Source organism: Indicator indicator, chromosome 1, assembly GCF_027791375.1.
Source record: "Indicator indicator isolate 239-I01 chromosome 1, UM_Iind_1.1, whole genome shotgun sequence".
In the NCBI taxonomy this organism is placed as follows: Eukaryota; Metazoa; Chordata; class Aves; order Piciformes; family Indicatoridae; genus Indicator; species Indicator indicator.
Genome location: NC_072010.1, coordinates 38,782,629 through 38,803,506, shown reverse-complemented (window position 1 = coordinate 38,803,506; position 20,878 = coordinate 38,782,629).

The window sequence follows — 20,878 nt, the reverse complement described above, 5'->3', positions numbered from 1 at the left end:
GTATTACTTATAGTATAACTTAGTAGTGCAGTTTTATTTTAAACATTAATTTAATATTTTGCCAAATTATTTCCATTAGCATGGCATTGACAAGTGATAGACTGTTGCTCATGTGTTTGATATTTACACTTTTTGTTGTCAAGAAATGGTTTTCTACTATTACAAGAATTCTACTATTCTGGAATTCTATTATAACTAATTTGGAAGTTCAGAGCTGTCAAAACATTACATTTCAACAGCCTGACATTTTGTCTTTCAGAATAGGAGTTTAATTGAATCTGGCCTCTTCCCTTCTTCCTTTTTCTCCCTTCCTTCTGAAAACTGGAATTTTTTTTTCAACAAAACAACCGTGTGTCAAGAATGTCTGAAGCACTCTACACAACATTCTTCTTAACCCATTCTTCAAGTTAAGGCTGAGCACTTTGTAGCTCTCATGATAAATACGGTATATGCACTTATTTACAAGCCTACCATATGGTCTCTCTAGCTGAGATTCATTCATTCAAAGATGTCCTTTGGATGTAGGTGCTAATATTTTAATTATTCAATTAACTGAAAATTGATATATTTCCTTCTGTCCTCATAATTATCTAAACAGTGAAATGTTCTAACATTTTGGACCAGTGTCACAATTGCATAACAAATTCATGGAATAAGAGGGTTTTCTTTGACGCTGTGAACTTAGTTATAGACAGGATCATTGTCCAGAAGCCACTGATGAATTTTATCAGTTCCATAGAAAGTGGTCTTTCTGCTTACTCCTAAATCGATGATGAAAATTAATGTTTCTCAAAATCAAAAAACATCAGTTCTCTCCTGCTTCTGTGAACTACCCATATGCAAAACATGTCTTTCCTATGACAATTTGTAAATACAGAAGAGAAAGTAGTATTTTTTTTGCTTTTATTACAAGAAATATTTGATTACACATTTTGAAATAATAAAGCACAAAACCTATGATAGATGCCAAGGGTTATGCCATCTAGCTCTAGTCATAAACATCCACACTTGAGTCTTCTTTTTATTCATTGTAGAGAATTAGGCCTACCAAAAAGCAGTTCTGATCAAAGTTATAAGAAACCACAACTCCAAAGCTGCTGCTTTTCTCTTTTGACCACACAGTGATCTGGGCTGATTATTTCAGATGCATTAATATCTATAGCTGGTCAGAGGCAATTCAGATTTAGTAACTTTTTCATCATCTGGAAAGTAGCTATCCATGCTGTAGCTCAGTTGTGCCAGAGGTACAAAAAGATCTTGCTTGATCTAGGCAGGGCAGTTTAAATGCTGCACAGATTGCTGCACCAAGCGTAGAGCCACATGAGTGCAATGACATCCATCTTTTGCCCAGAAGCCTACTTCTATGCTGTGCTGAGCCCTTGCCAGTGATTACAAGCTGCCCCAGCTGTCTTTGCATCACACACTCTGGCATATCTGGAGGGCTCATTGGGTTTTATGCCATACATGAGGAACACAACTTTGGACCCAAAGTGGCTCCATGCATTTGGACAGCATGGCATCATTCATGGAGCCAAACAGGCTGTGCATGGGGCTGTTCCTGAGCATGTTAAGCTCAGTGTGGAAACCATAACATTATAAGCTCCAATTAGCATTGATAATGGAGAGTTGACTGTGTTATGATTTACATTAGTCAAAGGAATAAATTCATGCTGAACTCAGTGCTGCTGGGACTTCACTGCTTCTGAGCATATGTGCTGCTTTAGGTGTCTCTTCACTCCACAGCAGGCTATGCTGTAAACAAACTCAGTGAGATTATAGATGCTAGTAATTCACAAAACAGTGTGTGAAATGTCTCTCCAAACTCTAGGTGAAACACAAACTAAATACAATATTTAATTCTCACTTGATTCTGAGTCACATTTATTGTTTTTAGATCACATACAATTAACTCTAGAAGTAGAGGGAGTGGATAGTTTATCAAAATAGTATATACTTATCTGACACATCAGCAGCAGCATGTTATCAGCTTTTACAACTGATGAATTTTAAATTGGTGTGTCCCTTTAATATTTCTTTTATCTTTTTTCTTACTTTGCATCTTATATGTTTGCATCACTTAAGAAAAGGTGGATTTTGGCATCCATATGTCTGTCACTGCGTTTTAGTAAGTTACACACTCAAGAAATAAAGGCACTACCTTTAAAGTACTTGCAAAGTAGAAATAAAAGTAAACAAAATCAGTGGGTCCTCCTAAAGAATAAAAACAAAGAAATTAATAGAATGATTTTCAGACTGCCTAAATAAGACCTTAGAAGAAGAAAAGAAGTCATTAAAGTCACTAAATTAATTTCCAGCCTAAACTCAACATCCATTTGTCTAAATTCTAACATATTATTTAAATACATCTAAAGAATGCATTGAATTATACAGGGAAAAAAAAACAGTTCCTCTAAAAATTGTGAATTTTGCATGGAGGGCAAGCAAACAGGAACAAGTTTAGAAAAAGTGCTCACAAGTAAGAGTAATGTTCATAAGTAAGAGTAGGTACACAAAGCTTCCTAAAAAATAGGCATCTTCTCGGAATAATGGTATTTTGTGATTGAATTCTAAGCATTAAAACCAAATGCTCTGATTAAAATGTAATTATTATATTTATTTTACAACAGTTTTACTATTACTATTTACTATTACTTTTTATTATTATGGAAATGAGTGATTAGATTACTTAACCACAGTCAAAGGTGTTAGCAAAAAGTTATTTTAACATGAAATGTAAAACTATGACTTAACAAAATTTGATGGCAAAGCTTGCCATCACTTACTACAGAGAAGTAGCATATAAAGGAAAATTCAAGAAGAATCAATCTAGAATGATTCAGAGGCTAGGCATGAAAATGGATGAAGGAGTCCCTCCTACTGAGTCATGAAATTCAGAGTGGGCCTTCTTCGCTTAGGGACAGCTAGATCCTGCTCAATGGTTTATGTCTATGGGAAGGGGTACAGAGGGTAGGGTAAAACCTCCTGTTAAGTCACTACACCAGTTTGTTGGGGAATGAGTGAATAATGGATCCTGTGTAACTTTTAAACAACAGTAAATGAAGACTTATTAGTACTAAATGATATATCACATGACTAGGTTATATGATTTTTAACAATACTTAATCAGCCAATACAATTTGCTATTATTAACATGACAAAAGTTCCTAAATTAAATCACACACACACACACACGTCCACTGATATAAAGGCTAATCTAGATAGGATCAAGATTTTTTCTCACTTTCCCACTTGTAGAAAATTATTAATACCAAATGATCATTGATACCATGTGAAATCTAATTGTAGTGAATTACTATTTTCTTTTAGAGTTTGTCAGCAGATGGTTTTTGACTCTTTTTTTTCTTTGTGGCATCTATCAGTGGATGATCTTAGAAGCCTTCACAAAATCTACTCTCAGAATTTTTTGTGAAATCTACCCTAAGAAACATCCCAACTCAGCAGGGAGCCTCATGTGATCCTGGAGAGCTCAAAGGGTATCACTTAGGATCACTGTTCATTGGATTGTGAGATGATTGACTTTATCCAGTATATTTCGATTCCAGACAGAATTTTTGTCAGGTAATTCTAGAATTATCTACAGCAGGTCACAATCCATGTAGCAGGAATTTCGGCTGCATGTAGAGAGTGCTTGTCCTAAGTAAGTGTACTGTAACCAGGAAAAAAGGGTACCAGATGTCCCAGATCACTGCACTTGTCCTGACATTGCAACATGGACCTGGGGATCTGCACTACCACAAGTACACACAGCTACTTGCATCTTACTAATACTATCTACTAACTAGAGTAAGCACAGAGTAAGATGTGAACATGGGGATGGATGCTGCTTTCCTGTTTGCAGGCTCAGAGTACTGCCTTTGATAATACCAACATACAACATATAAACTAGGACTCTTAAAATGTAAGTACAGATAGCCAAGACTTGTTCTTTCTTTTTAGCTAATCATGAATGAATTTCACTAGTGAAAACATGCATGCCCTCCCTTTCCAGATTCATAAGCACATCCATATTCTCAGGCACCTTGAACATCCCTGCCTGAACCACTGGTCTCTTCACTCTTTAAATGGGTAAAGAAGCTGGCTTGTCCAGTTTCATTTTTTGCCAGCAAATAGGTTCATGAAATCACCAACCCACTTCACAATCACCCACAGATTCACAGATCCCTTGAATACTATCACAGCTTTTTCCATCTAGTATCCATCAAGAGACCCTAGGCATAGATTGTAGATCTGCTTGTAAATACAGCTTTCATTCGCTTCCAGACTGAGCTAGCCTGGTTATTGTTGGTGTGGGGGGAATTTCAGCTCACACTGACACACACTCTCTCGTATCTGAAGTCTTCATAGACACAGCTCTTTTTCTACTGAGGCTTAATGTTCATTAGTGAATTCTGCATACACATCCATGCATACAGGATCAAATTAACTGAGAAAACAATAAACACAGCTCTGTTATCATCTTCTTCTCAGGTCTGTATAGCTGTGCATTTAACTTATTTTTTCCTTTTTATTTCATTTATACTAAATAATCAGTAACCAGATAGCTTAACAAATAAAATTCTGTCATGCTCCATACACTTTTATGGAACTAACACTTCCAAAATGCATCTTCTGCAATGCTAAGTGTGTCTATCCTCTGTGTGGGGCCAGGACATAGCATCAATATTATTTCCTTGTTCACCTTCCCCTGATTTAGAACATATCTGAAGTTTGAGATACAGTTGGAATATTAATCAGACACATACTAAATATTGCAGTCCCTCTTTAAGCTCTAAATATCCATTCTCCTTATGAAGAAAGAAATACTTAAGTCACTACCCTCACTTACTAAAATGTATGAAAGGCTACGCCTCAGAAGAAATAGGACATTAGTATATTCTTGAAGAGTTCCCATGTTGATTAAAGAACCTATGACTGTAAAAAATATCTTGAGCAAACAGCAGGTTCTAGTGTCACCTTGACATGGTAGAATTTTGGGGTTCCTGGAGATCTTTTTTTTTCATAATCTCATTGAGAAAAGCCTGTTCTGAATTACAGCCTGTAATTTTAGTCTCTCCTGATGGTACCGTATCATTACCAGAAGCTTGAGTACTGTGCAAGATCTCCAGAATACTTCCTTTAAAAAGCTTAGAAATGATGAGAAAATTCAGTCCAAACTTTTGCCTCTCTTATCACTTTTTGATATGAGAATATAAATTCTTTCAAAATCTTGTTTTCCCTTATGTTTTTACAAAGCCTTTGCAAAACAGTACCCCAGTCTCATCTAGGATTATCATATATATTACAAATAATAGCACTTGTAGCATTAACTATTGCATCTTTTCTCAAAAAAAAAAAAAAACAAACTAGAAATTCTGTTGCTTTAATGCTACTTTGGTTTAGAAAGCTTGTGATAAAACTATCATCACTCTGCACAATATGCAATATAACAGCATGTCAGTCAACTCAGCAGTTGAGGAGTGAGTTGAATACTGCATTGACATTGATCTGCACCTTGTACCCACAGGTCCTCTCCTTATAGATCTTTTAAGCTCAGACTTATACTCACAGGATAGGATCCCTTGGCTACTGTGATGGAAATATCCCCCTCTTCTGTGATAGGACTTTTGTTTCCTTTTATAACACCTTTTTATCTGCTATAGAAAGGCTGATGTAGAAAATGCATTAGTGTCATAGATATGTAACCCTAAATTAAAGAATGTTGTGGAGGAGTTTCTTGTGGAGCAAGGACATGGCCTAATAGCTGTGAGCAACCCATGCTTTAAGAACAAAACAATGCCTTCCTTTGAAGATCTAGCAGAATAGAAGGAGAAAGTAAGAACTGTCTACGTGATAGTGGAAAGATACATTTATGAATAGAGGACAGATGCAAACCCGCAAGATTATCTACAGGGGGAGGTGTTGACATCTAGTAATTGAACCAATCATGTTTTATGTGAATGAGACACCCTTATAGAGTATTATAAAAGCTGTATTGTTGTTAAGTAAAAATTGAGAATAATGACCTAAACCATACTGGTATCGTGTCTTTTCTCCTTGGTGCTCTCTCCAGCAGAATATCATCAAATTTACTGTAATCCTGAAATACTGGTCTGAAGACTGAGAGGTGGTGCAGGGATACATGAAGTATTTAATAAATTATCTCATGGACTTGAATCATTCTACATGTGGTATTGGGAAGAACATTGATGAAGTAAGTTAACCTATATGTTGCTGCAGATATATTACTGCTAATATCCACACTGATTTAGTTAACTAAAATATCTTACTCTGTACTGCAAGGTAGACACACCTGGAATTTTCATGTTCATGTCTTTAACAACGGAAAAGAGGATCAGTCACTTAAATAAAAAGAAGTCACTCTACATTTAAAGTCAAATCTGAATCAAAGATCTTTTGATAAAAGATCTTTTTTTCCAAATACCCTCCTTTTCTCTCTTTTTTTCCCCCCTCTCTCTTTTCATACATTTCTGCAGTTCTGCGCTGTGCTGAAAAAAGAAATGGAAATTCTGAAATATCAAACCAAAATTTGTACAGATATGATTTACAACTAAATGTTGCACATCAGAGAGCTGTTTTACAGTTGACAAATGAACCTCAATATAGAATCTTTCGAAGTTTCTCCACGCTTGTTGGTGGTGCTATAGTGAGTCTGTTGTTTTTTTGGTGTTACATCTTCTCTTTCTGAATTCCATTTCCAATATTATTTTTTTTCTTTTGGGACATTTAATGCTAGCTTCTGCTTTCTTTTCTGACTCATCATCAGGCTTCTGGTTCTGAGTACTGAAAAGTGTCATTATATTCAAATGGATTTAGTAACTGAAAGAAGTATTCTTTCAAACACTATAATTACATAGGCTGTCAATGTTCTTTTACAGACCCTTCTTTGGCATTAAAATTCAACACAGTTCTGCATGTTGTATATTAGTTGAAGTTTTATTCTTGAACTGTCTCTCGTTTTCACAACTTCTTTTTATCTAATAACCAAATAGAAATGTTAATGGAGATACACCATGACAGGTCGCTATTCACAAATGCTCTACATCTCTTTCTGTTTGTAACAGCATTGAAATAATCTAACACTGCATAACATTCAAATGAGAAGAGTTGTCCCACTTCATGTAAAAGTTTGAGAAATGTCCAAAGTTCTTTTTTTCTGACTGAAAAAAATCAACTTTAGAGTGATTTGCAATGAGACTGTCCTAAAGCAGTATAACTCAAGTTTAGAGCCCTTGCTTATCATGTGAATGCCCTGATCCAAATCTGCTTTCCTCTGAGTTAAAGAACTTATCCTGAAGTTTTCTTCTCCCACATAAAAGTCACAACCTCTATCACTCAGTTATTTTTGCACTCTCTGTTCCTATAAATATTTAATTAGTTTTGCAAAGTGAGACTATACAGCAAGGATCATAAATTCACACTTACAGTAGCATGCAACTGAAAGCATTTGTATATGCTATAAAAGAAATATTATGAACCCATTTTTTCTGTATTTCAAGTAAAATCTCTGACACTTAATTATTAAGAGGACAGCTACACTTGGACTAGCAACTAAGATGATTGTATTGATCATGGTTTCTTTAAAGTCTGTACATTACTGCCTAGAAGTCATACCCTCAACATTTTATCAGAAAGTCCAATTCATCTCTAATGTTTAGTGAGCATTTCCTTCCCATCCTTTGCTCCTGGGTTCATGGCTGCCTGGAATAGGATTTAGCAGGATTTAACATGATTTTGCAGGATCGCCCTAAGTAGTGTGAGAACACACAATCTGTTCCTTCTGTCTGGTTCAGATTTACAGAACCTAATATAAGTGTAGGATCTGGTGAGAAAAAACTCGGGACACACAAAGTCATCTTGAAGAACATTCAGTACTCTGTTACAAACGAAATGCTTCTCTTATTTTCCAGGCTAACTCCTTGAAACAGAGACTTGTGTACCTTGTTGTCTTTATATAAGTCTGTTCAAAATCCTTATGCACAAGGAATAAATGCACACTGCTAACCTGAGTGGTTTTCTCTTGAAAAGTAAAAAAGAATAATGGAAACTCTGCAAGAGATACTTAGGGCTTCTCCTTTTGTTCTACAAACACATACTGGAACTTTAAAGGACAGTATTGAATAAAGAAATGTAACTATAAAACTTTGCCTAAGTCACATCTCTCTATTTTATAATGTGAATGCAGATTAAAGCTCTCCCAAATTTGCCCTTTTAATGTGAAATATTTGTTTATCTGGTTTACTTCTATGACATGAAATCTCCCTTTCTAGATCACAAATAATTGCAGCGGACCTCACTGAATTAATACAACTACCATGGGTCTGAGATGAGGGATTTTAAGCTAATTGACATCATATGCCTAGATAATTTGTTTACAGCACCATCTACTTTCCAGTGATTGTGATAGATTGCTTAATACTTTAATACACACAGGAATATTAATGGAGTATTTTGATGTAGCAGATGAATATTTACAAGACAGAGGATACATAATGGAAGGACAAACATGATTCTTCCCTTAGCATAATTTAGTATTTTCTCTAACAGTAGTTGTATGCATTTCCTGAAGGGTTTGGGGGGTTAATATTTATTTGTTTGTTTTCAAATAACAGCTGCATATAAACAACCATTACTACTCTAGCATGCTGAAATGTGTAATAGGTATGTGAACCAAACACCTTGCATGAAATATGCTGGAAGCTAATCAGAACTTTTACTCTGTTAGATATGGAACTAAATAGGATAATTCCAGGTTTGGGGCAGAATTCTTATTTCTCCAATCTTTTCTCCTTTACAAATTAAAACCCAAAATTCTTACTATCTCAGTAGATAACAGTGTGTAGTTATAAAAGTGTTCTTTTCACAGCCTGATGTCATGGTATCAATAAATATTGTAGTATCAAATTTTAAACTCAAGACATTTATCAGAGAGCAAGAAAGACAAAATAATTAGTGTTGCTAGACTTTGAGCTTCATTTTCCTGAATGTTTTGTGCATTCTGTCATTTTACCCATGTCTAGTTGCTTAAGTATATTTCTGTATTAAAATAGATCTTCACTAAAAGGTAAATATGCCTATTCTTTTGACTACATCATGTAATCATGGTTGCATGAAAGTCTTTTTGGGCTGCAGAGATAATGAAAAGTCATGATGAACTGTTCTTTCAGATGTAGGGCTTTTTCCCAAATTAGGGGCTCTAGTGTTCCACTGGTATATTCCTAAATCAGGCATAGATTTATTCAGATCACTTATAGAAAGTAGGTACTTGAAAATAGCTATAAAACATCTGTCATTGTAATTTGGATTCAAAACAGAACTTTCACTACATCCTACATCAGCACAAAAACCATTTTCATGTATATACACTGTTAGGCATCCACCCTAGGACAGTAAACATCATTGATACTCCATGTTTTAGTGGTAATACCATTCAGAAATAGAATTTCCTTGAGAAAAGATCTTTGAACTTGGTGTAGGAAAAGAAAATCAATCAAATCAATGAAACAAATCCTAGACTGCATTCCTTGCATTTCTCTAAGATTATACACAATTTTATGACTAAAACTTTTGGTTTGTTTTTGTTGGGGTTTTGTGTGTTTTGTTTTATTCTGTTTTGTTCAGGTAACTACAATTCTTGCAGCATTACCTATCTTATATGGTAGTTACTATTAAGAATGTTTATTAAAATTACCCAATTTGGATGTAAGTCCACACACAGTGCACTGAAAATTTACTCCATATAAATCCATCCAACTTTTTACAGTTCTGAAAAGACTTTCTAACTGTTACTAATGGGTTTTCAATAATATTTAAATCCTTTCCTGCACAACAAAAGCATATGCTGTCTCCAAGACTGCAAAAGTCCAAATAGACTGGAAAATTGAATAAGTGGAAATGTATTGTATCTATCCCTCTCAATTTTCTCTGTCCAGTTATATCTTCTTAGTTTTGAAATGAGGATAATCTGAAGTATTGAGGTGAAGCATTGGAATCTCCCATCCCAGGAAAAAAAAAAAAAAAACAACAAAAAACCAAACAAATGACAAAACAAAAAAGGAAAAAAAAAAAAGGTTTCAAGGTTTTCTGCTTCAACTAAATCTCTGAGCATCACATTTTCCAGAACTGACATCTGTTCTATTTAAAGGAAAATGTTTGTGATGCTGAAGTAGACACAGTAATAAATGGCCTTCCAGGAGCTGAGGCACTTAATCAATTGCATAAGTTGTTTGCTGCAAGTATGCTCCTGCACCACACCTATTATTGCTATCAAGAGGACAGTCTCAGACACCAGCATCTTACAGAGGATGCAATTTTTCTTCCTTTTGTGGAGCTTTTGAAGAAACGTGACATTTTTCTGTCACTCCCTGATATTTTGAAATTATTCTGACATCAGGAAGGTGACTCACTGTGGATAAATGAGAAACCACACAGATCATAAAACAACAGTGATAGTAAATTCTGGTATCAGGGAGAAGAAAAGTCATCCTCCAACAAGCCTGTCCCCAGTAAACAGGACATTGAGATGGAAAAGGGGAAATATACATTGTTTTTGAGGGTTCACCACTTGTTCTAATTCTAAATTAGGGTGTGACCCAAAGCTTAGATAAAAACATAGGATTTTTCCCTTGTACTCTCCTACCATTTGTCTTTCCTCTCTCTTTAAGCTCAAAGGCTTTTCATGTTTTAATGCACACTACTGAATACCCCTAATGATTGCCCTCTAAGCACCTCATATTCCTATGAAAGAAACTCTAGTGGAGTCAAAAAAATTCTTTACCCAGAAAATCTTTTTTTTAAGGTTGCACATATTTGTAAGAATTGCTGTAGGAGAGAAGCCTGTGTTAAAATGTGATAGGTTCCTTTTACTCTGCAGCAAAATAAGCTACATGTAGTGCTTTTTGAAGTGTTTAATTTCTAAATAGAATAGGAGGTTCCTGCTAGCATTATCTTAAAAAAAGGCCTCTTGAATTGCATCAATCTGCTCTATACACCATGTAGAGCATGGCCTACATGCTAAGTGTCTCCTTAAACCAGACAGTGCCTCTAGCCTTTGGTAGTTAACAAGAAAGGAAGTCCTACACAAAGAAACTACAGTGAAAACAACTTCCTTACATTTAAATTCAGCTGAAGCATCTCTGTTGCAGCATTATACTTTTGAACTGAAAATTGCTTTTATGACTCATTCTACTCAAGGCAGAGATCAAGCATCGCAGCAATGTCTCACTCCAGACTTTTAACTACTAAGTGCAAGTCAAAAGCCCACTTGAGTTATTCACAAACTCAATATTCAGAAAAATGTCTCAAGAGCAGAAGAAGTAAAGAAGATAGTAAACCTGGCAGACTGAAGTACCTACAGAATTACTTAAGTTGTAACTCCCTGAATAATACAATGTATTTTGGAGAACAAATTTTAGAAAATGCCATAGCAGAGTCAAACACCTATTTTACACCTCAAGACATTCACTTCTCAGGTCATGTCTTTACATTGGCAATGTTGGATCTTTATAGTACTCAGGAAAGCACTGGGACAAGCATACTTGGAAAGGCAAAATGTCTTTTGGGGATTTATCAAACTAAATGCCTTCACACATTATTGCCAATAAATAGAAATAAGCAGTTGAAATAATCCGAAGAGCTATACTTTGGAATGTGATTAACCATTTTCTAAAGGAGCCTTTTCTTTCTTCACTGAGCATAAATAAATCCCATGCAGGCTAACTCAGCTGTTAGCTGAGAAAATGTTAACTTATATAATGGAAACAAAATAGAATTGGGCACTGGTTTAAAGTGTTGAACAGCAGAATAGTTTGTTATTCCTGTATTGAGAATTTTTGTATTTTTGCTTAAATTATTTTGTTTAGCAATTTTCTTAAGGATAAGAAAGTTGTATCCACAACAGTGTATTCAGGTTGTTCCTAATAAAGTCTGCTCATTATAGTATAAAGTCAGGAAACTTGTTTAATTGCCTTTTTGTATATTTTGTCCTATTGTTTTCAGTGTTGTTAACATGATCATTATATGAAGACAAGTCTGTGCTCTTCTGATTTATCTTTCAGGTCTAGTTTAAAATATTGCATTTTGGTGTTCATAGTGAATATGCAACTTCAGGGGACTTTTCTCAATCTCAAGTGCCTTTTGAATGGGAGATTTTTTGACTTTTGGGGTTTTTTTTGAGTAACCACTGCAATTATCAATATGTGGAGATGGCAGAATTTATTATTATTGAACTTAACCAATGCATCTATTTTCAGCCGTTTTTCCATTTTGCTGACCTTTATTATCTGTACTACAATTTTCCATGCCAAGTATTTACTTTCAGATGGATTTTTTTCTTTTTTTCAACATTTGCACCAAAAGTGATCAGAAAGCAGAGAATACATTGTTTCAAAAATGTTTTCCAACTATTTCACTGAGAAGCTCTCAGCAGTGAAACTGATGTAAAGACTGTGGGATGAAACACACAGATCAGAGAAAGACAAATTATGGGTCTACATTGCTGGGAGACCACGGAATGAGAAAACCCTTGATTTTTATGACTTTTGTTTGTATTTACAGTTTTCAGGGCTTTTGCTTTTTTTTGCATGATTGGTTTTGGGTTTTTTTCATTGTTTTTGTTTATTTTTGATGGATTAGCACCTGTAATTACAGAAGGCTTGTAATTACAGAAGTATGAAATTTTTTGAAAGAATAATATTGCTTGCTCTGTATAATTACACTTCTGATAAAGTATTTTGTCAGAAGGACATGAGTGCTAATTCAACATTTTATATTCCTAATTCAATAAATATCCTTATCCTGGAACAGCTGGACCTGGGGTGTCAATGATTGTTATAGAGTGACCTGCAGTTGGTTTGTATGGCAGATTGATGTGCCTAATACAATATCTATTACTATGTTAATGTTATCACAGAATCATAGAATAATAGAACAGTCCAGGCTGGAAGGGGCCTCCAAAGGTCATCTGACCTCCCCACAGTCAGCAAGGACATCCCCAACTAGATCAGGTTGCCCAGGGCTCCATCAAGCCTCACCTTGGGTGTCTCCAGGGAAGGGGCCTCACCACCTCCTGGGCCAACCTGTTCCAGTATTCCACCACCCTCATAGTGAAGAACTTCTTCCTGATATCCAATCTAAGTCTGTCCTTCTCAAGTTTGAAGCCATTGTCCCTCATCCTGTCACCACAGGCCTTTGTAAACAGTCTCTCTCCATCCTTCTTGTAGACATCTTTCAGGTACTGGAAGGTCGTTACTAGGTCTCCCCAGAGCCTCCTCTTCTCCAGGCTGAACAACCCCAGCTCCCTCAGTCTGTCCTTGTAGCAGATGTGGTCCAACCCCCTGATCATTTTCGTGGCCCTCCTCTGGACCCTCTCCATCAGGTCCATGTCCTTCCTATATTGAGGGCTCCAGACCTGTACACAGTACTCCAGGTGAGGTCTCATCAGAGCAAAGTGGCAGAATCACCTCTTTGGATCTGCTGGCAATGCATCTTTTGATGCAGCCCAAGATGTGATTTGCCTTCTGGGCTGCAAGCACACACTGTCTGCTCATGTCCAGCTTCTCATCCATCAGTAGCCCCAAGTCCTTTTCCTCATGGGTTCTTTCTATCATCTCATTCCCCAGTCTATGTTGATAGTGAGGATTGTTCTGGCCCAAGTGCAGAACCCTGCATTTGCTCTTGTTGAACTTTATGAGGTTCACCTGGACCCACTTTGCCAGCTTGTCCAGGTCCCTCTGGATGACATACTGTCCCTCTGGTGTATCAATACCACCACTCAGCTTGGTGTCATCTGCAAACTTGCTGATGTTGCACTCTATCCCACTGTCTACGTCACTGATAGAAATATTAAACAGCACAAGTCCCAGTACAGACCCGAGGGACACCACTTGTCACTGCTTTCCATCTGGACTTCAAGATATTGAGCACTACCCTCTGGATGCAACCATTCAGCCAATTCCTCATCCACTGAGCAGTCCACCCATCAAATCCATATCTCTCCAACTTGGAGAGCAGGATGTTGTGGGGGACTGTGTCAAAGGCCTTGCAGAAGTCCAGATAGCTCACATCCATAGGTCATCCCTTATCTACTAACATAGTCACTTTGTCATAGAAAGCCACAAGGTTAGTCAGGCAGGACCTGCCCCTAGTGAAGTCATGCTGGCTGTCTTGAATCACCTCCTGTCCTCCATGTGCATTAGCATGGCGTCTAGAAGGATCTGTTCCATGATCTTCCCAGGAACAGAGGTGAGGCTGACAGGTCAGTATGCTGGAATTTGTTTCATAAGTCATCTCTGAAACAACTATGGCAATATCTAAATTCAGTAAAAGTGACAGCAACAGTAAATTATACTTTTACTTTATAAAAATAGTGTTCTAGGATAATTTTCCATGGATCGTATGCATATGCTATAATTCAGAGACCATAAAGTTCATTTAATTGCTAGACCATAGCAAGATCAAGGAACATGAAAGAATCCTTATCTGACAAAATAATGTGGTTAATATGGTTTTATAAAGACATGATACTAAGCACACTCTCAGTTGGATAGTAGGGACTGGATTTCAGCAAATGAATTTATAATATCTGCTCAGCTTAGTGTTAGGATTCAAAGATATCTTCAGAGGATTTTTCACTGATTATGACAATGCCTCAGTCTAGGAAACTGATCACATTGCAGCATTTAGTTTTCTAACATGAGAAACAGCAACTAAACACAAAAATCAAATCTTATTCTTATCAGATTTAGCACGAAACTTAAAATCTTTCACTTTTTTAATTGCAATTCATTGTTACAGCTGAAAACATTCTTTACTCATTTAGTATTAAAAACTACAATGCACTTTGAAATTAATGAGCCAGAATGAAGCTCAGACCTTACAAGGTTAATTTAAGCTTGTTCTACCCCGTGTTTTCCTGGAGTTTTACATTATGCAAATTGCAAGTGATGATGTGAAGCTGACAGAAAACCCAAAAGTCATGAAACCTAGTCACAGATATGGAACAGAAATTAGAATAGCTGATGATCAGAGGAAATGACCCTACCTTGTCTTTCTCAGCAACTGATGTGACTTTTCTTCTTTTTAATGTAGGCTTTTGCAGAGCTGTTTTGATCTCTTCAATGTGATTATCTAAGACATAAGCTCCTTCAGAGCTAAAAAGAAAAAAATAAATATATCTTGGGGTTAAGATTTCCCCAGAAAGAGGGTAAAAAATAGAGAAAAAAAAAAGGAAGAAAGAAGAAGAGAAAAAAAGACATTTTATGGTGCTTTAAACTCTCAATTGTATTCCTGCTGACTGAAGTGTCATTCTGTTTGAAAAAAAAGATATTTTAACTAATTATTCTGTCATTCTGCATTGCTACTAAGTTCACAGACAAAAGAATCATGGGGACAAAAAAACTACCACATGTCTCAAGGCTAAGCAGTTGAGGTACAAGACCTTTCACTTCACCAGAATGGTTCCTACTTTTACCAGTAAAGACCTCACTCTCTTTTTCTAGTACTCTTCTCATATATCTCACAACACTTTGAAGATACATGCACTTCATCATGTTTGATAGCTGTGACACACTACTTTTAATGTGATTTTTGAAAGACTTTCTCACATTTTAGCTACTCTATGTAATGTAATAGTATTTTATATATATATGTAAATAAATATATACATAATGCACAGATGTAGCTGTGCCGTGGCAGTGTCCCTGACCCAGAAAGGTTTTATTGCTGGGCTGGGGATTCAGGAAGTAGGTGACACAGCAGGTGCTGGGGAGGGAGCCAGATGTGTCCCAGCATCTCAGATGTAACTACAAATTCAGTGTATTTGGTAACATGTTCAATATGAACTGTTATAAATGAATATTATACACCAGTAAATTGTTATAAAATGAAAGTATTATAAATTATTCATGAATTTTTGTCATGTCTGAAAATTGGTATCTGAACATTCAGAAACAACACTAAAAAAAGTGGAGAAAAGATGACACTATTCAATCTAATAAACTCTTCAGAGCATAACAATAGTAATTTCCATTTTAAATATTATGTATTTGTGTGAAAAGTGCTACAAGAGACAAGGATGTGTTGATGAATCCTTTTCAAGCTTCATGTCAATATTTTTCTGTCACCAGCTGCTCATTATCCAATGTTATATCCTTCTGCTCTTTACAAGCTCTAAGCTATATCGTTATCCCATAGCTGATGCTTTGAACTCTTCCTATAGCTAGCCACTGCTTCCTGGACATCATGAGGAGTAAATGCTCCAAAGCAGCCAAAACAGAGCAAATATCTCAAACACCACATTTGCAATAGCAATACATGCCATGGGTTCATCATCCCTGTTGTATGATCACTTCTGCAACTGGAGACCTAAAATCCTTAAGGGTCTTCCTTCTGCTTTAGCCACTCAGAATCTCTTTAATTCATCAGCATGGAATAAGTGGTTACTCCTGCAGTGCTACTTCAATTTCATAGGCCAGACAGGGAATGAGAGGTGATTTCAGAGACTTTGCAATGTGCTGCAGCTGGATGTAGAGATGAGTAGGATTATCAAGTACCATCTTTCTTTGTGGGAAAACAAAACAAAACAAAACAAAACAAAACAAAACCAACAAAATCTCATGTTCGTCTGGCTTCCTATAAGCATATTTAAACAACAGTTTTAAAAGCAAGGCTCAGGCACTTAAACCATGAATAAGCAGGAATGAGTTATGGAGAAAACATGGTGCATAAGCCATATACTATTCATTGTTTATAGCTCTTATACATGTACCCTTCAAGCACGTCTTATTCTTACGACTGTCTATTCCAAACTCAGAGTCTATATCTTCATTACATTTTTCATGATGTTTTGTTTATACAGTGTTATCCATTTTACTGCATTTCAAAACTGTCTGCCATATCCCATAACATGTCTCTGTAGCAGGGGAGGCCAGCTTTCTGTCTGACACAGACAAAAATAATTTCCTAGTATAATACAGGTTGTGCTCATCAGGTTTCCTAGAAAAATTAAATCAATTTCTTCCTCTATTATTTCTCTGCTCAAACTGAAACAAGAAACTTATGAGAACAGTGCAAGTGACCAGAATCCCATTATTTGTTATTAATTGTTTGAAGTATACACTAGAAGCAATGTTGTCTCACTTTTTATCTCACTGGAGTTTCTCCACTGACCTGCATTACATGCAGTAGGCCTGTAACAGTTTCTCTGTCTTCTCTGTGTATGCCATGAGTGGATCTATGTGCTGTGTTGCACAGGGCTTACCCATAAGGGCCAGTCAGTGCGTATTGCAAAGCTATGTCCTAAATTGTACCCACATCTGTGTCACATAGCCCTTAGGCAACATTTGGACATTATTTTCGTTTCTGTTCCATAAACCCACAAAATATTTTTCCCTGTTGAGGTTTGAGGAACTTTTGGAAGTGATCTCCCAAACTCCTGGCAGCTCTGCAACTCTTGTCCATGAGCAATAAACATTGTGCAATCTTTCTATTTTAAAAACTGGTTTAGTTTGTTGGTAGCCCCAGGAGGATTGTACAGGCATCCTCTTTTACTGGTCTCCTCATTCTGTAATGAGAACACAAAATTTCTATCTTCCTAAAAATTTCCTATAGTTAAGGCTTGGCTTTCAGTCAATGCACCAGTTCCTGTTTTAACATTGTGCTTGATATTCCTTGTGCACACAAGAAATTTTCTTGCATAGCTTTTTGTACAAAATATTAATGTTTTTGTTGCTGCTGTTCTGGTTTTCATTCAGGGAAGTGTCTATCATTTCAAACAGCTCACACCAAGATCAAGTTGATATACTTCTGCCAAAAGATACTGTATTTTCTGTGAGCAATTACGTAAGCAATACAATTTAAGACAAAGAGCTGTGAGAGTCTGGGAAAACACACAGAGCATCAAGGTTGATTTTTATAGCAGAAAAATGAAGTGCTGAGTATTCCACTAGTATGATAGCAGAGCTTAAACTCAAAAGAGAAAAGATGTTTTTATACAGGATTAGACAAATTATGGTTGATACAGAGGCAAATAACAGATTCAAACAGGGAATAAGAGTGGCGGCAGAAATAAGAGTGATTATATCACTGGCAGCATTGCCCTCATGAAAAAAAAAAAACTTTAATCCAACATAGAAGAGTACCTAATTATAAGGAAACTTTTCTATGAGCGTATTTCCCATGTGCAAGTGCTAATGTAAAAAGCATTGCACAGAAAGTGACGTATCAGGACAATACGATGCAGAGCTGCCTAGACCAGTGTATGAAAGTCCTGAAATGTCCTGCCTGTTGCAGAAGACAATTATTAAATGAATACTTGTCCAGCTTCCAGCTTTTGGAATTACACTGCTTTCCCTTCAGATAGTCTCTCCAGGAAAATAGTACATCCTCCTGAGCAACTTCTCCCAAGTTAACTAGTGATACAAGAGGGAATGGCCTCAAGCTTCACCAGGGGAGGTTTAGGCTGGATACTAGGGAAATTTTTCACATTGAAAAGGTTGTCCGGTATTGTAACAGGCTGCTTAGAGAGGTAGTTGAGTGGTGAGGAGGAGCCAAACAGGAGGCTTCCTCATGGTACATGATATATCCTGTCTGAGTCTGAACTGCTGATGAGCTGCAGCCCATGACTGGCCTGTGATTCTGTCTCAGCAAAACTGTGAGAATGGACTGGTCAATAATTCACTGTATTCAATCAGCTTTATGAGATTGTATTCTTATCCACCTGCAGGTCCCACAAACCAGGAAAATCATCATCTTCTTTCACATTCCTTCCTCCACTTAAACTATTATCACAGTTTCAGATCTAGCAAAAATCAAATATATGCATACAAACACACACAAAACCACCACCACCAACAAAAAACACAACAAATCAAACAATAAACAAACAAACAAATAGTTGTATGAACTTACTAATTTGGCAAAATGAATTGGCTGCATAACTAGTTCACAACTAGACTTAAATGAGCAACGACTGTGTATGTCTGCATCAGCAAGTATTAGGAGTAAAATCTTCATATTTTTCTTAATTTCCAAGGTTAAATATGCTGGCACTGGCATATCAATTTTTGGTCAAAATCATTTCATACATGTAAAACCAGCTGGGAGTAAGTTCATCGTTGGCTTAATTCAGTATCATGTCTATGTTGCCATAGGAAAGAGGGAGAAGAGAAATATCAAAGAGCACAAGGCACATTTTCCACCCCTTATTTTAAGAACATGCTAAGTTCAAACATTATGGGGCATTGCACATGGGCAATAAACAGGACGAGCTGGAGGCCATTGTGCTACAGGGAAGCTATGATATAGCAGCCATCATGGAAACCTGGTGGGATGACTCTCACAACTGAAGTGCTGCAATCGATGGGTATCAACTTTTCAGAAGGGATAGGCAACAAAAAAGAGCTTGTGGAATGGCCCTCTATGTTAGGGAACATATGAAACCATGAAAAATTAATGAAGATGATGATAGTGTTGAGTTCTGCTGATGACAGTGTTGAGTTCTTATGAGTAAGAATCAAGAGTAAGGCCAGCAAGAGTGATATCGTGGTGGGAATCTGTGATAGACCATCCAAGCAGGATAAAAGGGAGACGAAATTTTTTATCAGCAGTTGAGAGAGGTTTCACAATTGTTTCCCCTTGATCTCATGGGACACTTCAACTTCCTGGATGTCTGCTGGAAATACAATACAGCAGGGAGAGAAGAGTCCTGGAGGTTCCTGGAGTGTGTGGAAGATTACTTCCTGACACAACTGGTGAGGGAGTCGACCAGGGAAGGTGCTCTCCTGGACCTGCTTCTTGTGAACAGGGAAGAACTTGTGGGAAGTAAAGGTTGGAGAGTGTCTAGGGCTCAGTGATCCTGAGATGATGGAGTTCTCTATCCTTGGGGAAACAATGAGAGGGGTTAGTAAAACTGCCACCCTGAACTTCCGCAGGGCAAACTTTGGCCTGTTCAGGAGACTGATTGACAAAGTCCCTTGGGAGGCCACCCTGAAGGATATGCTTCAGGGAAGGCTGGAAGGCTGGACATACTTCAAGAAGGAAGTCTTAAAGGCACAGGTGCAGCCTGTCCCTGTGTGCCAAAAACCAGGTCAGTGAGGAAGGCATCTGGCCTGGCTGAATAGGGACCTTTGGCTGCACCTCAAGAACAAAAGGAAAGTCTTGGCCTTTGGAAAAGGGAACAGGTCTTTCATCAGGACTATAAAGATGTAGTGAAGGTATACAGGCAGAAAATTAGGAGAGCCAAAGTACATCTGGAGCTCAATCTAGGTAGAGCTGTTAAGGATAATAAAAAAATGTTTCTATAAATTCATCAACAACAAAAGGAAGACTCAGGAAAATCTCCATCCTTTATTGGATGCAAACATCATGATTAAGGATGAAGAGAAGGCTGAGGTGCTCAATGCCTACTTTGCCTCGATCTTTAATGCTGGATCCATCAGTTCCCTGCACACCCAGCCTGATGAACTAGGAGGCAGGGAGGGGAATCAGAATGAGGTCATCACAATAAATGAGGATGTGGTCAGTGATCTGCTACACTGCTTAGACACACACAAATCTATGGGGCCAGATGGGCTGAACCCAAGGGTGCTGAGGGAGTTGGCAGATGTGTTTGCCAAGTCACTTTCCATTACCTACCTGAAGTCCTGGCTAACTGGGGAGGTCCCAATGGACTGGAGGGTAGCAAATGTAACACCCAAGGAAGGAAGAAAGGCAGACCCAGGAAACTATAGACCTTGGTATAGTCTGACCTTGGTATAGTCTGACCTTGGTACCAGGGAAGGTCATGGAACAGATCATCTCAAGAGTTATTACACACCATATAGAGGACAAACAGGGTATCAGGCCCAGTCAGCGTGGGCTTATG